This window comes from Dromiciops gliroides, chromosome 4, assembly GCF_019393635.1.
Source record: "Dromiciops gliroides isolate mDroGli1 chromosome 4, mDroGli1.pri, whole genome shotgun sequence".
Taxonomy (NCBI): domain Eukaryota; kingdom Metazoa; phylum Chordata; class Mammalia; order Microbiotheria; family Microbiotheriidae; genus Dromiciops; species Dromiciops gliroides.
This window is the reverse complement of record NC_057864.1, coordinates 221967576-221986157: the sequence shown is the minus strand read 5'-3', so window position 1 is coordinate 221986157 and position 18582 is coordinate 221967576. Positions and strand designations below refer to the sequence as shown.

General features: G+C 37.3%; 1 non-coding gene across 1 annotated transcript; it reads right to left on the bottom strand.

The window, feature by feature from the left end:
- Nucleotides 1-242: 242 nt before the first annotated feature.
- Nucleotides 243-349, bottom strand: LOC122726862. The gene has a single exon (XR_006352856.1). It is a non-coding gene; the product is annotated as a U6 spliceosomal RNA (small nuclear RNA).
- Nucleotides 350-18582: the final 18233 nt, after the last annotated feature.

Here is an 18582-nt window from a genome sequence, read left to right as displayed (position 1 = left end):
TGTGACTCCCTCCTTTCTTTTGAATTTTAGAACTTGATTTATTTTGTAGCTCAGCTTGGGGGCTACTTCCTAGACTTTTTTTTTTGAGGCAATTGGGGTTAAGTGACTTGCCCAGAGTCACACAGCTAGTAAGTGTCAAGTGTCTGAGGCCAGATTTGAATTCAGGTACTCCTGAACCAGGGCTGGTACTTTATCCATTGTGCCACCTAGCTGCCCCCCTAGACTTTCTTTCTTTTTTTTTTTTAAATATGGAACACTTCACGAATTTGCATGTCATCCTTGTGCAGGGGCCATGCTAATCTTCTCTGTATCGTTCCAATTTTAGTATATGTGCTGCCGAAGCGAGCACCCCCCTAAACTTTCTTAATCCTGTTCTTTGTTAGTTTATCTTTTATCATGTGTAAAATAATTTTCTAGGAAAGAACACCATTCCTGAAAGGATATGAACAGGCAGTTTTCTGATGAAGAAATCAAAGTTATCTATTGCCATATGAAAAAATGCTCTAAATCACTATTGATTAGAGAGAAGCAAATTAAAACAACTCCGAGGTACTACCTGACACCTATCAGATTGGCTAATATGACAAAAAAGGAAAATAATAAATGTTGGAGAAGCTGTGGAGAAATTGGGACACTAATGCATTGTTGGTGGAGCTGTGAACTGATCTAACCATTCTGGAGATCAATTTGGAATTATGCCCAAAGGGCTATAAAGCTATGCATACCCTTTGACCCAGCAATATTACTTTTGGGTCTTTTCCCCAAAGAGATCATGAAAAAGGGAAAAGGACCCACGTGTACAAAAATATTTATAGCTGCTCTTTTGTGGTGGCAAGGAATTGGAAATTGAGGGGTTGCTCATCAATTGGGGAATGGCTGAACAAGTTGTGGTATATGAATGTAATGGAATTCTATTGTGCTGTAAGAAATGATGAACAGGAGGAGTTCAGAGAAACCTGGAAGGACTTGCATGAAAGGGAAAAGGACCCACATGTAAAAATATTTATAGCCGCTCTTTTGTGGTGGCAAGGAATTGGAAATTGAGGGGTTGCTCATCAATTGGATAATGGATGAACAAGTTGTGGTATATGAATGTAATGGAATACTATTGTGCTGTAAGAAACAATGAGCAGGAGGAGTTGAGAGAAACCTGGAGGGTCTTGAGTGGGCTGATAATGAGTGAGATGAGCAGAACCAGAAGAACATTGTACACAGTATCATCAACATTATGTGTTGATCAATGGTGATAGACTAGATTCTTCTCACCAATACAATGGTACAAGAAAATTCCAAAGGACTCATGAAGGAAAATGCTCTTCAAATCCAGAAAAAAAAAGAAATGTGGAATATGGATGCAGACTGAACCATACTATTTCTTTTGTTTTTGGTGCTGTTGTTTTTCTTTTTTGAGGTTTTTCCTTTTTGCTCTGATTCTTCTCTTATAACATGACTAATGCAGAAATATGTTTAATGTTATTATACATATATAATCTATATCAGATTACCTGCTGTCTGGGGGAGGGAGAGAGGGAGGCGAGGGAAGGAGAAAAATTTGAAATTGGAAATATTATGAAAACAAATGTTTAAAACTATCTCTACATGTAACTGGAAAATAATAAAATACTTTTATTTAAAAAAAAAGAAAAAACACCATTCCTACTATGGGAATACAAGGAGTCAAAGCAATACAAACAACAAAACAAACCATTTAACATCAATAAAAATGATACAATAGAAGACTGAGAAGCAAAGAAATCAGAAGATAGAGAGAAGGAGGAGGTAGTGGGAGCAATGTTGTAACTACCCCATCTCCATTAAAGAAAGACCGCCGTTTCCTTAAAAGTTATTTAAAAACTGTCCTTGAGATTTGATTGGCTCAGGGAATGAAAGTGTTGACATCACTTCTTGGTTAATGAATACAAAACAGCCATGAGGAACTCTTGACTTTATTGGAGGCTTGGCTGGCAGGCCACAATGGACAACTCAGTGACTAAGTGACTTCCCTTGGTTAAATCAATTTATGTTGTTTTTGATGAATATCCTTCCCCTACTATGATAAAATTGATCTCCTTTTGCTAACTGTTCAGTGACCTAGGAGTGTCTCATTTTGTTTGAATCCTGCATGATTTCACTAATTGTTTTGTCTTAGGCCTGACTTAAAATTTAGATTCAATAATAGAATGAAATTAACCCTCTGGTGCCATCTAATCAATAAACTTTTACTAAGAGATTTTCCTTTGAAGGTATAGCAAGATCATAAGTACAAATATTCCACTGGCTCCTCCCCACTGCCTCCCTCCCCACCCCAATCTGGGGGTCCTATAGCATAAGAGTCAAAAAAAAAGGGCCACATCCGTACTCCTGCCTTTTTTTTTTTTGCACAGCAAGTTAAGAATGGTTTTTATATTTTAAAGTATAATACAACTTTGTTTTAAAATATAAAAACCATCATTAACTCTATGTGGTATAAAAACACACAACAGAATGGATTTGGCCAATTGGACATATTTTGCCAAGCCCTGCTATAGTTCCTGGGGAGAGTGAGCTTAGACTTAACTCAGTTTCTATACAGCATTTACTCCAGGAAATTCATGTCCAAGTCTAGAACAGCTGCTGGATGAATCTGGGCTTCAGTTACCACTGGTTTGAAGGTGGTTCTTCTAAGCATCTATGTTGGACTCCCTAGACCTTGGTTGGTCCATGCTTTTGACTTTGTGAAGCTCATAAGTTCATAGTCATCTCTGATCTACTTCACCTAGAAGCAGGAAAGAATGGAAACAACAGAGCTAGAAGCAACAACTGGGCCACATCCTCTGGGCTTTGTGCAGACATTTGGGGAGAGAGTATTAGAGGTATCTTCCCTACCATGAGACCCTCAGCAGCTTGTCCCTCTCTTATTCTAAAATATCCCCCAGAAAAACCTGTGCCAAGAAAGTCCTTGCCTTTTTGACTGCACCCCAGTTCCAAATCCATAGCCGATCAAAGAGGCTCCTCTTCACCCCAGGGTTAAGTAGACCAGAACCAGTTCCAGAATGTCTGTGCATGCTTTAGATTTCTCCAAGGCATTACATATCATCATGCCCTTCCAGGAGCAGGCTCCTTTTCTTCTTCCATGTGGAGCATTGCATCCATAGCCCACTTCCCTACATTATAGTATGTTGCCAAGGAAACATTGAATAAATGGTGGAATCATGCAGATTTGTTTATAGAAATGGAGGAATTTTTGATTCAGTATCAAGTCATTCCCACTATATTTATAGGAAGATTATCATTAATGAGCCTGGATATATTGATTGATGCAGATTATGCAATGAAATGATAGAAACTAAACAACATATTGCTGTAGGCTGCAAAAAAATGTGAATACATTGAATTCCTAGAAAGACATGATTAGGTAGCAAGAATTCTGCCAGAAATTTGCTATCCTTTATAAACTAGCTACAAATACAAAACCCAAAATATAATTGAAAACTCAGCAGATAAACTCAATTGAAATTAGATCATTAGAGAGAGAACTGTTACCCACAAACATTTAAACATAGTATTTATCTATAAACATTAAAAAATAATATGTTTTAATAGGTTTCACCATAGTGAACTTTCATTTTCTCCAATGAAAAGCTTTCAAAATATAGAGACCTAGCAGAAGAAACCCAAACCATGTGGGAACTAGATGAAGCCTATGCCCCACACATTTCCCTGTATGCCTCTGGACTTGCCCCAAAATTGCTTTCAGTAAGTTTACAGAAATGTGAGATTTTATTCCAATTACCTTTTTTAATTACAAATGCAGTCATTTTGTTTACTTGCTCAATAGTCTGCAGAGCATTAAATGTTGTCTACAAAGATAATAGTAACTTGTTTTAAAACCATTTTTATGTGAATCCTATAAAAAGATGAAAATAAGACAATGTGATAATTATAACAATTATAATAGCTGGTACTTTTATAATGGCTTAACATTTGTAAAACCCAGGTGAATTGTCCCCTCATTAACTAGTTCTGGATTTGGTTTCATAGGATACCAGACATGTGGATGTGGAATTGAAAGGTCCTTCCTCTTCTTCCCAATTCTACTCACACACCTGAGCCCCACTCCAAATACTTCCCTAAGCAAAATGCTAGGCACTCTATAAGACTGAGAAGTCCTAGACAAAGCAAAGTATATTAAAGTCATTTGTTCTCGGTAGTTAGTATGATATAGGCATTTGGGATCCTTGTGGATAATAGTATCCCACTTCAAATCTTGAAGTGATTCCCCTTCCCCCCCCCCCCCAGCCCTTATCCAAACTCAGCCAAAACCAAAGCAGAATCAAGTCCAGTCTAGTCAAGAAGTTTCATGACCACACAACTATAAATGAATTGATTATTGGTTTCTGGAACTGAAAGATGAAATGATTTGATTAAAGAAGTATTTACATGGTAAAAGTAGGAAAAGTCCAACATCAGATGGTAAACGTAATAGCATCAGCAGCAACAATAACAGCTAGCATTTACAAAGAGTTTTACAAATATTAGTTCATTTTTATCCTCACAACAATTTGGGGATATTGGTGCTATTATCCCCATTTTATAGATGAGGAAACTGACTGAGTTAGAGATTAAGTGTCACACAGCTAGTAAATGTGGCTGGATTTGAACTCAGGACTCCAGACCTAGTGCTACACAATCAGTCGATAATTATGCTTCATTTTTCTTCTACTTGTATTTTAGCATTTTCATTTGATTCTTCCCTTCTCTCTCAATAGTATATATAGATAGATATAAATATAGATATCTCTCTATATAGATATAAATATCTATGTCTACATCTCTCTATGCTCTATCTATCTATTATCTATATATCATCTATCTATCTATCGATCTATCTATCTCATGGCAAGGAACAAACAGACATGATGCACCAAGATTCCTGTTTGGAGTTTCCAAATTCCCCTTTAGACTTTTCTCCTGAAAAGAGGAAAGCACAATTCTAGGATTGCCACTATTCTCTGCTCTCTTTTCTTCACCTTAGTGACACCTCTTATATTTTTAATCTGTCAAGTTTTCCTATGGAGAGTTTCTTGATACTGTTGATAAGTGGAATGCTTCTCTTTGTGTAAATGGTGCTGTCTTGGGTGCTATATGGATGGAAAGAAATGTGCATTCAGTCTTCTGCTTCGGTTCTCATTGGATTTTTTATCCCTCTGGCTAATCTCATCTTCTACCTGCCAATATGCCTCTGTTTACATTCCTCTGCTCTGGAGCCATAATCACAAAGTATACCTGGAACAATGACCATTTCAGTTGGTTTGGTGGGGAAAGAGACTGTGGGAGGAGACCTTGGAAACTGTTTTCTCTACAAGGCCCTGTGGAGGTAAGATCCTTGACATAACTCTTTGGGAGAGACAGATACTTCTGGACTGTAGGAAGCTATTAAAAAAAATAAACATCATTTTAATTTAAAGTTTTAAGTTCCAGTTTCTATCCTTCCCTCTCCTCCCCCTCCCTGGGATGGTAAGTGATCAGATATAGGTTATACATATGCAATTATGTAAAACATTTCCATATTAGTCATTTTTTACAAGAAGATGGTAGGAGGCTATTTTTTTGGAGGGGGGCAGGGCAATGAGGGTTAAGTGACTTGCCCAGGGTCACACAGCTGGTAAGTGTCAAGTGTCTGAGGCCAGATTTAAACTCAGGTTCTCCTGAATCCAAGGCCAGTGCTTTATCCACTGTGCCACCCATTTCTGTCCTGGTCTCTTCTCTGGTGGTACAAACAGACAAACAAAAAAGACCCCTCACTTTTTTGGTTAGTCAGAACCTCTTCTGCACTTCCTTGATGGTGGTTGTGAGGCTCAGAGAAGAGTTGGTTTATAGAGAAACTACAAGGTCTAGCTGGGTCTGATTAAGCATTAATCCTGATATATACCCCCAACTTGGCTGTCGAATTTACTCAGAAGTAACTGTGACATATGTTTCCTTTCTATTCCTCCATGATGTTTATCACATTAAACTGGGGAAGAAAAATAAAAGGTGGATTTACTAAGGCTTAGCTGCAAACAACCATTTAACAAAAAGAATTTGAGCAATTTTAGGGTCACCAATCTCTGTGGCATCAGAGAAACAACCCAGAGCCAAACCTGGACTGCTCACTTTCTCTTCTTGAGCAAATTGGGAAGCCCTCTGTTGTTTCATTAACTCTAGCAGGGAAGGCTGCTGCATCAAAAATTAACCCTGCTTCCCAAAGTAAACTTGAGAAGATGATTATGGATGTGAAGGATTTCACTTTATCTACATCTGTACCAGACACTCCACCCCCTTCCACTGCTCCTAGCAATTGGAGCAGGAGTAATCCTGGGAGAGAGAGGATTATTAATTCAAAAAGGCACACATCCTGGAGCCTTGGTCTTCTGACAAGAGGGAGGAGGGGAGGCAGATGAGGAAAGGAACAAGTGAAGGAGTCTGTGGGAATAATCCCTGTCTCAGGGCAAGATTGTTCCAGCCATAATGAGACTCCTAGGCATTATCTTCACCATTTATTGTCTATGGTGACTGGGAAAAAGACGAGATCAACTTTATTTCTGAATTTGGACTGACTTAAAGATGTGGCATCACATTTGAAGGGCACCCAATCAATCTGTTGTCCTAGCTGCATGAAATTGTATTCCCCCCACTTCATATCTTAGTTGTAGCAGCTGGGTTGTAAGTCATTGGTGATAACATTCTTTATTATGCAGTCGTGTTTATGAAGTGTGCCTGGAAAGAGATGATAGAAATATGCAGCAATATGCAAAGGGGTGGGGGGGTGGAGAGGGAATGGGGAGGGAATAAATGCTAGTTGCTATAGCAACGATGGGACTATTTGGGGCATCAAATTTTGCAGATGATGAAAACCATTTTCATGTGATGGTTGGACTTTCCCTCCCCCATCCTGGAGGCAATAGACAGAGAACAGAATATTCAAGAAGGAACTTGCTTCTTTTATTTTATTTGTTAAGTTTCAGCTCCTTTATAAATATATTAAAAATCCAAAGGTGCTGATTAGTGGAATCACAGACTCATAGAAGGAAGGAGAGCTTTCTTTTCAGTAGGAAAAGATGTGGGAGTAATTTAATAATCCCCACTGATTTGTTCTCCCTTCCAACCTTGCTCAATATACCTCTTTCTCCTTATACTGACTTTGTTCTAGTAAACTCCTCATGTGGTATTCTGAAACCTTGGGCTTCTTCATAGGTTCAGGAAAAGCAGTCTGACTTACAACAAGACACTGACAATTGGATCTTAATTTGTTGGAGGTATTTCTCTTCTTCCCTCTATTCCCCTAAAATCTAGGGAAACAAAGGGGTATACAGGGCAGTTTTTAAGACCCAAGCATTTCAAAGGAGGAATCCCCTTCCTAAGATAGCCTCTAAAATTCTTGCACAAATTGCACTTTATCCCAAACCCACAGAATTTAGTAACCAAATCTTGTGAGCATTGAACACCCCAAACCCAGTGCTTCTGAAAACCTGACAGCATTCTATTCAACAGGAACTTTTTCATAGTGAGAAGAGGCCTTTTTGGATTATTTTTTAAGACATGAATTTGGTGCCAGGGAAATCATCCTGGGGCCTGACCTCACTTTTCCCTGCTAAGGCATAGGAACCTCTGAGCATCAGCAGTGCCCTCTTTCATCTGTGCACCTCCCTGTTTTCTGACCCCTAATATGGACTCTTATGAAAGGTAGTGAGGGTTGGGGCAAGAATTACAACAGTACCCCAACTGCTGATAGCTCTCATTTTGACCCTTTTGTGGTTCCTCTGTTATAATCCAAAGACTTTACTTTCAGGTTCCCTGGTTTTTATGTTCAAATACCCTCTTCTCTAAGATAGTGTATCTTTTCAACCTCACTCCCTTCCCTAGTCAGAAATCATTGTTCTTTCTTTAAAATGCACTGCTTTGTTTATATCTCTTATGTACTTGTCTATTTTTATTATGGTAATTTGTGCTCATTTGTCCTCTCCAGAGCCATAACTAAGGAAGGATGACTGGAGTTTTCCCCATAGCACCGAAATTTAGAAGGAGATGATATTACTTGCACTCATTTAACAGTGTAGAAACATCTGAACATCATATCAGAAACATCCAGTTAGCGAGAATAATTATGTCCAATAGGAATTTATGAAATGGTGTTCTTTCTTCTTTTGAGTCCTCAACCTTATACAACCCAGTCATTAGCTACCCAGCAATGGCATCATAGTGTCCTGGGGTCTCTCTACACATTAGATCTTTGTGGCTCTGAGTCTCTCTCCCCTTGGAGCTTTATATCCTTGAGCATTTCATCTTTTGTGTCCCCAACTAAATGTAAAAAGTCTATGTGGGGGGCAACTAGGTGGTGCAGTGGATAAAGCACTGGCCCTGGATTCAGGAGGACCTGAGTTCAAATCCAGTCTCAGACACTTGACACGTACTAGCTGTGTGACTTTGGGCAAGTCACTTAGCCCTCACTGCCTCGCAAAAAAAAAAAAAAAAAGTCTATGTGAAGGAACATGTTATTGTGATTACCCCAGTGTCCAAATTGTTTCATTCAATACTATTTATTTCCTTCATTAGCTTGTAAGCTACTTGAAAACTGGAATGTCGTCTTAATTATCTATATGTATCTTCCTCTAAAAAGTAACTTATTCTTCAATGATCCAGAATTTCAATCACATGGGTGTATTCTCTCCATTGATATAGATTTTAACCCCTTCCCACCTAAGCAGATGGTCACTTTCTTTTGCTTTTAGTAATCTCATGATAAATTTTGCTTGAAGGAATGGAATCGAATTACTGGAAAAATCAGAAATATTTCTTATTTTTGGACTTCAGTACAGTGCCCTTCTAAGCTTTCTATTTAGAGAATGCAATTGCAGCTATCTTGATATGAGTATAGTTTTATTAAAAATAGATGAACTTGGGGGCAGCTAGGTGGCTCAGTGGATAAAGCACCGGCCCTGGATTCAGGAGTACATGAGTTCAAACTCGGCCTCAGACACTTGACACTTACTAGCTGCGTGACCCTGGGCAAGTCACTTAACCCCCATTGCCCCGCAAAAAAAAAAAAAAATAGATGAACTTGATGGCAATCTATCTTCCAGAACCAGGATGGAAAAGTATATTCTGCATTTTGGAGTATTTGATGGTAAACCATATTTTTTCTCCCCCAAATAGGAGTAGTATGGTACTCTGCTATCATTTCACCCCATTAAAGTCATAAACATGATTGTCTTCAATGTCCAGTTTAGTCACCTTTCATTTATTTATTTATTTTTTAATTTTAAAAGGACCAGAGCCAAGATGGTAGCAGGGACTCACCTGAGCTCTCCAAAATTCACCTTCAAACAACTTTAAAATAATGCCTCAAAATGAATTTTAGAGAAGCAGAACCAAACAAAAGGATGGGGTGAAACAATTTTCCAGCCCAAGATAACTTAGAAGGTTGGAAGGAAAGGTCTATTTCACCAGAGTGAGAGAGGGAAGACAGGCCAGTGAAAAAATGTCCGATAAGACAGCTGCAGGCCTTGGAGATCACTGAAAACTCTCAGCTCACAGTTGGTAAGGGGGTTAGATAAGTGGTCAGCACTAGCTTTTGCTAGCACTAGGTAGAAGACTCTGTTGGATTGCCCACACACAGTTATGGGTTGTGACAAGTAAAACTAAATGTGTGGAAGCCTATTTCTGTCCCAAGTGTAGGGAAAACTAGCTAGGGTTTACTTATAAATTAGAACCTTTAGCACCAGTCTTTGGGCAGGAAGCATTTATTAAAGAGTAAAGATACAACACATGGAGTTTAGAAAGATAGGGAAACCTATCTACCCTAGAGCCTATCAACCTGGCCTGGTTCTTCTCCAAAGTCTTCTGCCATAACAATGAAGTTCCAGCAATGAACTGAGAGAGAGAGACAGAGAGAGAGAGAGAGCAAGCGAGCACACAGCACTCATAGTGCCAGGGTGAGCAGGAGTACTTGTACACTAGAGCATATAACCATAGGGGAGCAGGGACCCTGGTCACAGTTCCAGAGCTTAAAAGAGTGTTTGTGGTCATTCTCAGACAGAGCACAGACCAGGAGAGTAGTGACTACACCTCTCCTTAGATCATACCACCTTGGAAGAACTGAAAACTTATACAACCTCAGAATGAGCCCCTCTGCCCAGGGAGCAGAGCCCAACTTTAACATAAAGTTGAAAATCAAGAAACAGACTGGAAAAAAATGAGCAAACAACAACAATAACAATACAACTTGACCATAGAAAATCACCATGATGACAGGGAAGAGCAAAGCAGAAACTCAGAAGTAAACAAAGTGAAAAAAGCTATATTTAAAGTTTCAAAGAAAACTCTGAATTGGTCTCAGGTCCAGAAAGAATTTCTGGAAGAGTTCATTTAAAAAAATCAAATAAGAGAGGGATAGGAAAAATTGGGGGGAAATGAAGGTGATGGAAAAAATCATGAAAAAAATTGGTGAAGACACAAAAATACTGAAGAAAATAACACTTTAAAATCAGAATAGGCCAAATGGTAAAAGACCACAAAAATCCACTGAAGAAAAGAACTCCTTAAACAGTAGAATTAGCCAAATGAGAAAAAAAGATGTACAAAAATTCACTGAAGTAAACTCCTTAAAAAGTAGAATTGTCCAAATAGAAAAGGAGGTACAAAAACTCATTGAAGAAAATAGTGAAGCTAATGAGACAGCAAGAAACAATAAAACAAAATAAAAAGAATAACAAAATAGAAGAAAATGTGAAATATCTCATTGGAAAAACAACTGACTTGGAAAATAGATAGAAGAGAGATAATTTAAGAATTATTGGGCTATTTGAAAGCAATGATCAAAAGAAGAACCTAAACATCACATTTCAAAAAATTATCAAGGAAAATTGATGTGATATCCTAGAATAAGAGGGAAAAAATAGAAATTGAAAGGATTCATTGATCACCTCCTGAAAGAGATCCCAAAATGAAAACTCCTAAGAATATTGTAGCAAAAATTTCAGAGGTCCCAGATCAAGGAGAAAATATTGCAAGTAGCGAGAAATGGAACCACAGTCAGGATCACACAAGATTTAGAAGCTTTTACATTAAAGGATTGGAGGGTTTGGAATATGATATTCACGAGGGTAAAGGAGTTAGGATTACAACCAAAGGTCACCTATCCAGCAAAACTGGATATAACCTTCAGAGGAAAATGAATATTTAATAAAATCTAGGAATTTTAAGCATTCATGGTGAAAGAACCAGAGTTGAATAGAAATTTTGACTTTCAAATACAAGACTCAAGAGAAACAACAAAAAAAGAGAAATAAGAAAGAGAAATCACAAAGAGTTCAATAAAGTTAAACTATTTATATTACTACATGGTAAAATGATATTTGTAACCCCTTAGAACTTTATAATTATTAGGGCACTTAGAAAGAGTATAAATAAACAGAGGGCATGGGTGTGAGTTAATTATGATGGGATTATATCTAAAAAATAAAAATAAAAATTGAGGGGTAAAAAAGAGGGATGAATATACTGGGATGATCTTGTAACCATGAAATAATTATTACAGCCAATTTCTCTGATAAGGGCCTCATTTCTCAAATATATAAAGAACTGAGTCAAATTTATAAGAATACAAGTCATTCTCCAATTTATAAATGGTCAGAGGATATGAACAGGCAGTTTTCAGATGAAGAAATTAAAACTGTCTGTAGTCATTTGAAAAAAAATGCCTCAAATCACCATTATTAGAAAAATACAAACTAAAACAGCTCTGAGGTACAACCTCACATTTATCAGATTCGCTAATATGATAGAAAAGAAAAATGACAAATGTTGGAGGGGATTTGGGAAAATTGGGACACTAAAGCACTATTGGTAGAGTTGTGAACTGAGCCAACCATTCTGGAGAATAATTTGAAACTATGCCCAAAGGGCTATAAAACCATGCATACCCTTTGATCCAATAATACCACTACTAGGTATGTATCCAGAAGAACTCCTAAAAATAGAGGAAAAGGATATATATATATATATATATATATATATATATATATATATATATATATATGAAAAGGATATATATATATAAGCTCTTTTTGTGGTGGCAAAGAATTGAAAATTGGGGAATGGCTGAACAAGTTGGGGTATATGATTGTGATGGAATAGTATTGTTCTGTAAAAAATGATGAGCAGGATACTTTGAGAAAAACCTGAAAATACTTACATACACTGATGCAAAATGAAGTGTGCAGAACCAGGAGAACATAGTACAGGAGAACCAGTAACAGCAACATTGTAATGATGACCAACTGTGAATGATTCTCAGCAAATCAATGGTTCAACACAATTCTGAAGGATTTATGAAAAAAAAATGTAATCCATATCCAGAGAAAGAACTTATGGAGTCTGAATGCAGATCAAAGCATACTTTTGTGTGTGTGTGTGTGAGGCCATTGGGGTTAAGTGACTTGCCCAGAGTCACATAGCTAGTTAGTGTTAAGTATCTGAGGTCGGATTTGAACTCAGGTCCTCCTGAATCCAGGGCCAGTGCTCTATCCACTGTGCCACCTAGCTGCCCCTATACCATACTTTTAAAAACTCTATTTTTCTTTTTCTTTTTTTTTTTTGAGGGGCAGGGGTTTCTGTTTTCTTTTTTTCTCACAACATGACTAATATGGAAATATGTTCTGTATGACTGCACATGTATAGCATATCCATTTGCTTGCCTTTTCAATGAGGAGGGAGTGGAAGAAAAAAGAGAATTTGGAACTGGAGATTAAAAAAAAACCCAAATGTTAGATTTGTTTTTACATGTAATTGGAAAAAAATATTAAAAATCCTGAAAAAATATTTTACAGATATCTATGAGAGTCCCTCAACCTTTCACTACCAGGGTTCCATTACCTCTCCTTTAGATAGTCATGCCTAAAATAATAGGGAAAAGCTAGGAAGGTATTACCAAATAAACATCACTTGTAACACAGCCTCACCCTTGTCTCTCCAGGGAAGATGAACAGTTACACAGTGAAAAATTACCTAGGTAAACAGATTCCCTAAAGCTATCCTGTGCTGCTTTGCCACAGTGAGGTCTCACCTGGCTCTTTTACTCTTTCTCCTGACAGAAAGCAAAGCCTGCAAATAAAGGCTTGCACAGAAATACCAGCACAAACACCCATCTTTCTTCTGTTAGACTCCAGAGGGGAAGAAATCCTGGTTCTCTCACTAGAATTATTGGCAGCAATTTCTACTTCTATTCTACATAGAATTCTATCTGCTTGATCACAGAGAAAAGGTGTTCTCATGAGGGAACACCCTCATGAGTTTTCATTGCATGTGTTTGGGAGGAGATGGCAAGGAAAGATGTAGCATGAATTTAACTTTGAGGAAAGTAATTTGTTCCTTACCTTTTTTGATATGGAAGTGTGTGATTTTAGTAACAAAGAAAGCAAGGAACTAGGAGAGAAACAGAGGACATCTCTGTTTTTTCTGTACCGAATTGAACCTGCCTTTGGACCCAAAGGAACCAGCTGGTGATGCTATAGATGAGTCTCTTATTTTTGGTGTAGCAAAGCAGTTTCACAGCATTTATGTTGAAAGCTGGCAGTCAGATAAATGGATGAAAATAGTTACTTACTTGAATCTTCCCTAGTCACTAGTTTGAGACCATCAGTGATGAAAGATAGTGAGGGAAGACAAGACAGTGCAGATCTTCCTATCTCTTTACATCCTCAGCTGGGAGAGATAGCCTCTATGCCCTCTTTTTCCTTAAGAAAGAGTCCAGTTAGTTTTGGGAGGTTATCCCCTAGAGATCATTACTGTTAATTAGGTGATAGGACAATTGATGCAAATCCTTCCCAGTCCTCAGGGAATAGGCAATGTTAGCTTGTTCTCCAGTCTTTTCTTCAGTGGTATTTCTGTTTCTCCACTTGGTAGAAACATGAATCAAGATAAGTCTAATTGAGCTCCATGTAATAAAAAAGCAACCTGTCCTATAGCACCTAGCAACCTATCATTAAAGATCCATAGTCAACTGATGCCCTATCAGACACTAGTTCAGCATTTTCTCATTATAACACCCTTTAAATCAGTTCCCTAGTTTCCCTGATTCCCTAGAAATCAGATTTACAGTTTCCAAAGAGCACTTCATGCCTACTTGTTTCATTACACGTTTCCCTCCCTCTCCCCCAACACTGCAGTGGAAAATAACCCTTGGCAAGACACACGAGGTAGAAGGCTAAGGTGTGAGAAAAAAATTTTAAAACACAGAAATCTAAGTAAATATGTTATTCCAGAACCATCGTGGACATACCTTACAATCCTCTGGAGATTAATTAAAATGAATGTCACATATCAGCCGGCTATCCCAATCTTTATTGGTTGGTTAGGTGGTAAGAATTTAGCCTGTGTGGGCACCTGTATGTTCATGAGACTGGGGCACATTGTGAGAGAGTTTTACTTAACTCACTTGAACTGTAAAGGAGCAGGAAAGAAAGAACAAAAACAAAGTCTCCATTGGCTTTGTACCTCCTAAACCTGTTCAAATGAAAGTGCTCTGGTAAGGAATAAGTCAGATTTGTCACCATAAGCACCTCCTATGTGCCAAGTATTGTGTTACATGCTGAGGAATGAAGAAGAGGCAAAAACCCCAAACCAATTCTTGTTCTCAAGGAGTGCACAACCCAATGGAGAAGACAACATGCAAACAAAATGTACAAGTAATATGACACAAACTGGAGATAATTATCAAAGGAAAGGCACTAGAATAAAGGGGGATCAGGAAAGGCTTAAGAAGGTAAGATTTGGGACCTCAAGGAAGCCATGGAAGGAAGGACATAAAGATGGGGAGAAAGAGGATTCCAGGCATGGAGGACAGCCAGTGAAAATGGCCTGAAGCCTGAAAATGGAATGGCTTGCAAGGAGGCCAGTGACACTAGATCATGGAGTAGCCAGTATAATACCTACTAAAAACTTTATCCTCTTTAATTTTTTCCTTTATGTTCTCAGGATACTTCTCTATTTGTTTTTCCTTCAACTTAAGACATGGTAAATACTCACTAAGCATTTGGTAAATTCAAACATGTCCATCTTAGAGCCTGGAAGAAAGGGGCCATTTCTACCAAAATTCTTCTGCTTTGTACTGTCCACAATGCTGTCACAATTCTTTGCCACCATGAAGAGAGCAGCTAGAAATTGTTTTGTACATATGGGTCATTTTCCCTTTACACAATGCTCTCTCTCTCTTTTTTTGATATAATTAATCATTCTAGGAATTTATTATATTACAAAAATATAAGATATATAGGACAATAGTGTCAGTATGTTGCAGAAAAATGTATCTATTTACTGTGTAAAGTTTATTAAAAATTGAAAAAACATTCTTGTTTACACAGTTATGTTTGAGGTGGGAAGGACAAGGGGGCTGGCATGGTGAGACCACCATTTTGAATTTGGAAAGGTGAGAGGGCCTTCTGCATTCTGCCACAGAGACCACCCTCTCCAGGAGAACATGGCAGTATTCAACAACGTGAGCCAGAGTTTATAGTTCTATTGGCCTATTTTTCGTTTCTTCTTCATTCTACACAATGCTTTCTCTTAAGGGGGAAAAATAAACCCTAATCTTGTGATATAGAAGACATTAAGAACAGAAATTTGTATTTGAGGGTTCCCTAATCAATCAACAAGCATTGTATTAAGTGCCTATTATATGTTAGGGACCATGTTAAGTGCTGGGGACATAAAAACAAAATTTTAAAAAATAATCTTTAACCTCAAGGAGCTTACAATCTAATAATTTTAACTTGGGGTCTATGAAAGGGAAGCTAGGTGGGGCAGTGGATAGAGTACTGTGCCTGGAGTCAGGAAAACTCATTGTCCTGAATTTAAATCCAGCCTCAGACACTTATATGTAACCCTGGGCAAGTTTGCCTCAGTTTCTTCATCTGTAAACCGTGCTATAGAAGGAAATGGCAAACCACTCCTGTATCTTTGCCAAGGAAACCCCATATGGGATTATGACATCAGACATGACTGAAAAATTACTGAACAACAAGTATGAACTTAAAAAACTTTTCAGTAACTATTTAAATATAATGGTCTTTTTTGTATCCTATGTATTTTATTTTATACTTTTAAAAACTTTACTCTGAGAATGAAACTATACTGCCAAAAGGGTCCATGGCACTCAGAAAAGTTAAGAATCTCTGAACTAGAGGGAGACAACATACAGATGGATAGATAGATATGTATGTGTGTGTGTGGGGGGGGCGGCATATGTTTGAGGAGGCCAACACTCTCTTAGTTTAGTTTCAATATTGGGGGAAAATGAAGCATTCACACATCATTGAAAGATTAATAAAAAGTTTACTTTGTCCTACCACAAGAAGGTTAATCAATAAGCATCCATTGTCACAGCTTCTCTGGACTTGGTCTCTCTTGTCTCCATTTGGAAATGTGAAGGACACAATGACTCTCGAAGTCATCAGAAATCCACCAACTCTTAGAGATCCAACTTCCTGTGGCTGGGACTTTTCATGCCTTTAGGTGACCAAGAAATGTTGGTTGGGGAAGCTAGGGCCGGTCAGGTCGCATAGCTTTGTTTTCCTTTTAGTGAAAGGGAAAGAGGAGGGGACTGAGCCTTTTCTTGTTGTGGGTGTGGGGAAAGAAATTATGTCAGGGAAACACTGGTAAAGATTAGTCCTATAACAATAAGTAATATACACACACACACACACATATATGAAACTATTTCAATAGAATTAGTTTCCTTTGCATCTTATGTATTTTATATATTTAAGAATTTTATTTTGAGAAGGGGTCCGTTCTGCCAAATGGAGTATGTGGAATAGATATATTATTATTTTAGAAAAATTTTCCTTATTTTATTTTGAATTTAAGAAAGAAAACAAACATTTCCATAAAACAGTAGAATAGGAAAAAAAGATGATTGTACTTGAAACTGCAAATCTATTACGTGTAACTTGCTATTCCTTTAAAATATATAATAAAGTTATCATGCAACTTTCTTTTTTCCCTTTTCTCTCCCGCCCTCACCACAACCTAGAGATGGCTACCATTAGACACAAATATGTTGATATATGTAAAGTCATATTATACATACTTCTATTTATCAGTTCTTTATTCTGGATGCAGATAGTGTTTTCCTTTATATATCTATATCTATATCTATATCTATATCTATATCTATATCTATATCTATATCTATATCTATATCTATATCTATATCTATATCTATATCTATATCTATATCTATATCTATATCTATATCTATATCTATATCTATATCTATATCTATATCTATATCTATATCTATATCTATATCTATCTATCTGTCACACATATTGATAATAATATGTTATATGACAGAAATATGTTTAATGTGGTTGTACATATAAAATCTATATCAGATTTCTTTCTCTCTTGGGGAGAGGGGAGGGAATAGAGGGAGGGAGAAAAGTTTGGAACTCAAAATGCTATAAAAACAAATGCTAAAAACTATCTTTACATGTAACTGGAAAAAATACTTTAAGAGTGAACAAAAATTTTTTAAATGAGAAAAAAGAAAAAGGAAAAAAATGTTGTATGTGTCTATATGTATATATATATATATATATATACACACACATATAATTGTACACACACATATATATAGTATTTAATATACAGGAGCATTATATATAATTTTTATATACATATATAATTTTCAAAATAAAGCTTTTAAATATATAAAACAAAATACATGGGATGCAAAGGAAATTTATCATACTAAAATAATTGTACGTGCATATATACATACACATGCATCTCTGTATCATATACATATGTGTAAGTGTGTATATATGTGTGTAAATAAATGTGTCCATATGTGTATAATTCACAAATGCATATAATTTTAGGGGAGGCCCTTATAGGTGGGGACGGGTCAGAAAAAGTCTTACATAGGAGGTGGTTGAGATTTTTGCGCTGAGGTTTGAAGGAAACTAGGATTTCTTAGAGGTGGGGATGGGGAGAGAACATGCTATGTGCAAGGAATAGGAAAAATATGCTGTTTTGGAAAGATCAAAGAGTCAGTGAAGCAATGGTCCATAAACTTGGAAAGGTACTGAACCTAGAGTATCAAAGTCTTTAAATGTCTAACAGAAGTTTGTATTCCACCTGAGAGTAACTGCAAGCCCACTGAAGTTTCTTGAAAAAGGGCCTATACTTTAGTAATATCACTTTAATGGCTGAATGGAAGATGACTTGGAATGCGAAGAGACTGAAGGCAGGGAGACCTATTAGTAGGTTAGTACAATAATAGCAGGTGAGAGATGATAAGACCCTGAGGCTTGGGGAGGCCATATAAGTATGGAGAAGGGGGTGGAGGCAAGAGATGTTATAGAGGTAGACTCAACATGACGTGACAACTGATTGACTATATATGAAGTAGGCAAGAGGAAGGATAACATTTTGGTTATGAACCCGAGTGACTGGAAGAATCGAACCCTTTTCACTCTTTCATCAGAAATAAGAAAAAGGGGGCAGCTAGGTGGTACAGTGGATAAAGCACCGGCCTTGGAGTCAGGAGGACCTGAG